Raw genomic sequence first — 6,681 nt, 5'->3', positions numbered from 1 at the left:
AGACATGGCCTGGGATTTGCATTTAACCTGGCTGGTGGACTCGGCCTTCTGTTTTTGTCCTTTATATAAAAATCTCCTCAGTACATTTCCTGTTTGTTACCTACATTTCCTTTCTACATCTTATATTGACTCTTTTTCTTTTCTTTTTGCCACCAATCTTTTCTCATCTCCCTTCCTTGCCAAGTGAGACCAAGCAAGTAAGGATTACCACAGCGTTAGCATTAATTAATCTCATTTACAAGCCCAAATCTGAAAGCAGAAAATAATTCTCCTTTAGCTTTTCTCTTTCTCTCCCTCACTTCCTTTTCCTCCAATGCTTTTAAATTATTACAGACACTGGGATGATTCTCAGTGTGTCCTTGCCTCTTCCCATTCCCTCCATGTAGCTCAATCCAGGTATATTTCCCTGGGTTGAATCCCCCTCTACCAATATTTCATCATGTCCAGGCCACCACCACAGAGCAAAAAAATGAAGCAATCAACACAAATGCTTGTTATTCCCAATTGTGTGGGCAAAGTACTGTATACCTATATTCAGTACTGTACATTGTGCTGGTTGGTTATAACAGAGGAACTGGCAGCAGCCAATATCTCCATGTTGAAAGCCATGGGGGAGAAGTGAGTGAGAAGTATGGGAAGCTTAAACCCAAGTGTATTTAGAAAGGCTACAGAGATTTCACATAGCTAGGGAAAAATGAGTTCAGATTTCCACCTTTTGTTTTTTTCTAACTTTTATCCACTCTTTTATCCATTATTTCTTTTCTTTCCTTGTCTGTCCTCTTTCCCTTCTCCCTTTCCCATCTTTATTTGACAGATTACTTTTATTGGAAATATAAAATAGTTGTAGAATTACAAGAGAATATTTTTACATTATTTTGTTATATATTTTTTTCAAATTTTTATTATCAAACTGATGTACAGAGAGGTTACAGTTTCATACGTTAGGCATTGGATACATTTCTGGTACTGTTTGTAACCTTGTCCCTCATGCCCCCCTCCCCCCTCCCCCTTGCCCTTTCCCCCCCTGAGGTGTTCAGTTCACTTACACCAAACAGTTTTGCAAGTATTGCTTTTGTAGTTGTTTGTCTTTTTTTTTTACCCGGTGTCTCTCAATTTTGGTATCCCCTTTCAATTTCCTAGTTCTAATACCAGTATACACGGTTTCCAATATACTCTGATAAGATTACAGAGATAGTGTAGGTACAACCACAGGAAGGTGATACAAGAACATCATCAATAATAGAAGCTACAGATACACATGGGACATTGAAAGTAGTCACAACTGTGATATAACAATTGTCTCCATAACATGGAGTTCATTTCACTTAGCATCATCTTATGTGTTCATAAGGGTATAGCTATTGGGCCTTGTGATGCTCTTCTATGACTTGCCTAAACCTGTACTAATTATTCCCAATAACGGAGGCCATAGAGTCCATGTTTCTTTGGGTCTGACTCACTTCACTTAGTATAATTTTTTCCAAGTACTTCCGTTTCCTTACAAATGGGACAATGTCATTCTTTCTGATAGAGGCATAAAATTCCATTGTGTATATGTACCATATTTTCCTGATCCATTCGTCTACTGAGGGGCATCTGGGTTGGTTCCAGATTCTCTCTATGACAAATTGTGCTGCGATGAACATTGTTGTGCTGGTGGCATTACTGTGATTTTGTTTCTGGTCTTTTGGATAGATACCCAAAAGTGGGGCTGCTGGGTCATAGGGTAGTTCTATATTTAGCCTTCTGAGGAATCTCCATACTGCTTGCCAGAGTGGCTGAACCAGATTACATTCCCACCAACAATGAAGTAGGGTTCCCTTTTGGCCACATCCCCTCCAACAATTGTTATTGTTAGTTTTCTTGATATAGGACATTCTTACTGGGGTGAGATGGAATCTCAATGTTGTTTTGATTTACATTTCTTTTATGGCCAGTGATGTAGAGCATTTTCTCATATGTCTCCTGGCCATTCTCATTTCCTCATCAGAGAAGTCTCTTTGTAAGTCTTTAGCCCACTTGATGAGGGGGCTATTGGTTCTTTGCCGTTTTATTTTGGAAGAGGGTAATTTTTTTAGTTCTGCATATTATATATCACCCTGCACCAAAATCAATTCCAAATGGATTAAAGACCTCGAAATCAAAACAGACACCCTGATAACACTAAAAGAAGGTGTAGGAGAAACACTTGGGCTCCTTCGCACAGGACGGAACTTCCTTAACAAAGACCCAGAAAGGCTACAAATCAAAGAAAGGTTGGACAGATGGGACTGCATCAAACTGCAGAGCTTCTGCACGGCAAAGGACATAGCTCGCAAGATAAACAGAAAGCCCACAGAGTGGGAGAAGATCTTTACCGGCCATTCAACAGACAAAGGCCTTATATTTTGTTATATTTTTATGCTTTGTACCAGCATGTACTTCTTATGGCCACTGGATTTCTACATTATTGAATATCAATGCCTATTAAGAGGAGCTGCAGATCCTATTAATCTGAGAACAATGATAACTCCCTTGCTTAAAATTTGAAGCCTCTGTTATGGCTGAGGTTATTTATGACCTATGTGTAATCTGACACAGCTTTCTTCTACTCAGCCAACAATTCTTTCTGGACCTCTTCTGGAAGTTCATAGAAAACTTGAGGATCAACTTCAGATGGAAAAGTAACTTTCTCCTCAGCAGAATCTTGCTTTCCTTTTTCTTTAAATACTTCTTGATGAGAGGCTGTTGCTGTTTGCTTACTGCTGTCTGTACTGTGGTTTTTGGCAAAAAGTTGCTCACTCTGTATATTTGAAAATGAATGGAAAACAGACATAATAGTTTTTATATTGGAAAAGTGAAATCCTTGAGATTCTTTAGGCCCTTGACTCATTCATTCATCTTTTAATTGATTATCTGTATGGTATGAGTAATCTTTTTGGCTAGATGAGTAACAGGAATTACCCGTTCAAAAGGCTACCAAGGAGTTCTTCAATCTTTTTCTTAGCTTTTTTTTTTTTTGTAGGTGAGAAAGAAAAATGAGTGTATTATTAGGACCTGGATTCATGAAGGGCATACTTAATGAAATGCCCTCTGAACAAAACACAGATTTCACATGTATGAAAGCTGGTCCTTAGGAAGTTTCTGCTGCTCAGTTGGAGGCAGGCAGCCAACTGCACTCCTCACATCATTCCGTATACACGATTCATTGAAAAGATAAATAAGAAAGGTAAAATAGATAAATCAGCAATAAAATCATTTCTATATGAAACTAAGAAATGATGTAACCTACAAAACACTGAAACACTGTTACTGTTACTAATTGCATCAGCATCATTAAGTACACCATGATGGTAGTGGGCTTCTCTCATTTATATTTTATTGTAAAATTATATTTATTGCACATAATTATTAAAAGTACATTATTTTATTTAACCATTTTTAACTTAGAGCCATTTTCCACCAATAGCAATGAATAGAATTATTTTAATATAATTATTAATATAATATAAATATTAATATAATTATTATTATAATATATTCATAATTTATCTTGGAAACAATATGTACAACTATGTTCTGAAACATCAAAAAAGACATGTCCTTTACTATAAAAATATTGCTACCTAAAGTGGGCATTTATGTCTTCCTTGCACTTCTTGACATTATAAAGTTATAATGAATCCTTATGATTAAGTCTTTGGAGTTCTCATTATTTTTTGTAAGGTAGTTCTAGAATTATAATCCCAGACATGGACAGTTTTAAGGCTTTGATGTATATGCAGACATTTGGGCCTATAATTCCAAGGAGATCACCGTTAAAGAGAATTCATGAAAGATAAGAATGTTGTCTTTATTTTTCCCACAATGCTGTTGAACTCTACTAAGGACATGCCTATTTTCAACAAATTTAGAACATCCAGTTGGTTATTTCAAGTAAACACATTAATATTTACTTTTCTTCTTGGGAGGCAAATGAACTAAGACTCATCTTTTCATCAAAATGTTATAATAATTAGATACTTACATGGACAAATCAATCTTAATCTAAACCTCACACATTTTACAAAAGTTATCTGGCAATGGATCATATATTTAAGCATCAGATTGCATTCATAGTTTTGAAGAAATCATGAGAGAATATCTTTTTGACTTAGGGTACATTAAAGAGTTTGTAGATAATATCTCAAATATACAATAACTATGTTGAATTGAGTTAGAATTAAAATTGTGATGATCAAAAAACATTATTAGGACAATATTAGGTAATGGGCATGGTGATTCATTCCTAAAAGCCTAGTCACTTAGGAGGCCAAGTTTGAGTATCCTAGTTCAAGCCCAGCACAGGGAAAAATGGTTTTGAGAATAAAATGCTGTGTGTTAGTGTTAACCTCTCACCACTATGTGGAAAAATCAAATAAGATGATTTGGTGCAGGCCAACCTGTGCAGAAAGCAAAAAGGATGGAGATGTGGCTCAAGTGGTAGAGTGGTAGATCATGTGCTTAGCAAAGGCAAGGCCTTCGTTCAAATCTTGGTACCACAAAGAAGAAAAAGAGGGAGGGAGGGAGGGAGGAAAGAAGGAAGGTAGGAAGGAAGAAGAAAAAGAAATGCACACAAACATATAGAGAAGGAAGGAGAAAAAACCATGTATATATATATATATATAATAAATTTGTGAAATATGTATAAATTCACAGCAAAAAATGAGAAACAAAAAAGTCAAAAGTTTACATAAACACTTCAATAAGAGTGTGTGGATAAGGAAGTATGCAAAATTTGTTAGTTTGTGTCAGGGAAGTGAAGGCTCAAGAACAATGCATATTGCATACTGCACGCTGAAATAGTGGAAAGAAAAACTCACATAGGAACATGCACAGTATTTAATCAGAGAATAAAGTTCAGGAGAGAATCTAAGTATGTGTCAACAGGAAATGGATTAACAGATGTAATTCATTCAACGGGCAGCAATGGGAACAAACTATTGACTCATTCATCTATACTGATGAATGTCAAAACCTGGGCACCCAGAGCAGCCCAAGATGGCCAACTTCGAGGATGGGGTGTCTGATGAGGAGAAGGTACGCATAGCTGCTAAATTCATCACCCATACACCCCCCAGGAGAGTTTAATGAAGTATTCAATGATGTTCGGCTACTACTTATTAATGACAATCTCCTCAGGGAAGGGACAGCACATGCATTTGCCCAGTATAACATGGATCATTTCACACCTGGGAAGATAGAAGGATATGAAGATCAGGTCCTAATAACAGAGCACAGTGACCTGGGTAATAGCAGATTTTTAGATCCAAGGAACAAAATTTCCTTTAAGTTTGATCACTTACGGAAAGAAGCAAGTGACCCCCAGCCAGAGGAAGTAGATGGAGGTTTGAAGTCTTGGAGAGAATTCTGTGACAGTGCTTTAAGAGCCTATGTGAAAGATCATTATTCCAATGGCTTCTGTACTGTTTATGCTAAAACTATAGATGGGCAACAGACTATAATCGCATGTATTGAAAGCCACCAGTTTCAGCCTAAAAACTTCTGGAATGGTCATTGGAGATCAGAGTGGAAGTTCACAATCACACCACCTACAGCCCAGGTAGTTGGAGTGCTAAAGATTAAGGTTCACTATTATGAAGATGGCAATGTTCAGTTGGTTAGTCATAAAGATGTACAAGATTCATTAACTATTTCTAATGAAGTCCAAACTGCCAAGGACTTTATTAAAATCATAGAGAGTGCAGAAAATGAGTATCAGACAGCAATCAGTGAAAACTATCAAACAATGTCAGATACCACATTCAAGGCCTTGCGCTGGCAGCTTCCAGTTACCCGCACCAAAATCGACTGGACCAAGATACTCAGCTACGAGATTGGTAAAGAAATGCAGAATGCTTAAAAGCTATCTATAGGATTCTTCAGTGTATGAAAGGAAAAGGATTCAACGTGGTCATATGATAAATAAGTGATTTATAAACAAGAGTGATATTTTGCTAGGGCTTTCAAAGTTAACTGATTTTCTAGTCTCATGGAATACTGTTGAACCTATAGCATTGTCTTGACTTTTGTGTGTGTGTGTGTTCTCTACCTTGTAGTTCTCTGTTATCACTATATCTATTAGTATAAATCTTTTTTTTTTCCTCCCTGCTACATTTAATGGAGAGTTCTATCCTGGAGTCACTTTACCATTTAGAAAAATTTCCTAGCCATGAATTCCAGTTATTGATTTAAACATAAAATACGGTCAATAGGGTTTTCTTTATTATCATTGTTGTTGTTTTAAACCCCTATTCTTCAAAGCACTTCTGGTACCAGTAGTTTTTACTGGTCCACCAACAGCTAAAGAGGCTATGCTACAAACTAGCTAAATGGAAGACACATTTATCCTTCTCCCTCTGACTGCTTTGATCATCATCTATAGCATCTCACAAATGTAGTTTGCAGAAGTTTAGACTGGAGCTTTTCAGGTCTATTGGGGGGTGGGGGGGTGCAGAGGAAATTTTTAGAAATTCCACAATACTCAACTTCTCTGAGGGATCTTGTTTTTAAATCCAAAGACTTGAATCAAATCCCCTGTACCTGAATGTTTGCTTTTTTCTTTTTTCATTCTTGCATTGTCTTCTCATTAAGTACCATTGTAGTTCAAAACATCTACATTTTTATGAAAGTTCTACCCATTTATATTTCTGTTTTCCTCTT

The 6,681-nt window shown here is 36.6% G+C and overlaps 1 pseudogene across 1 annotated transcript; it reads left to right on the top strand.

The window, feature by feature from the left end:
* The first annotated feature begins 5,019 nt into the window (after positions 1-5,019).
* LOC125363118 lies at positions 5,020-6,210 on the top strand (annotated as a pseudogene). Its single transcript, XR_007213174.1, has one exon. The product of XR_007213174.1 is annotated as an F-actin-capping protein subunit alpha-1-like (transcript).
* The last annotated feature ends 471 nt before the right edge of the window (positions 6,211-6,681 follow it).

Source organism: Perognathus longimembris, chromosome 14 (genome assembly GCF_023159225.1).
Source record: "Perognathus longimembris pacificus isolate PPM17 chromosome 14, ASM2315922v1, whole genome shotgun sequence".
NCBI lineage: Eukaryota > Metazoa > Chordata > Mammalia > Rodentia > Heteromyidae > Perognathus > Perognathus longimembris.
This window is presented reverse-complemented; position numbering and strand designations above follow the sequence as displayed.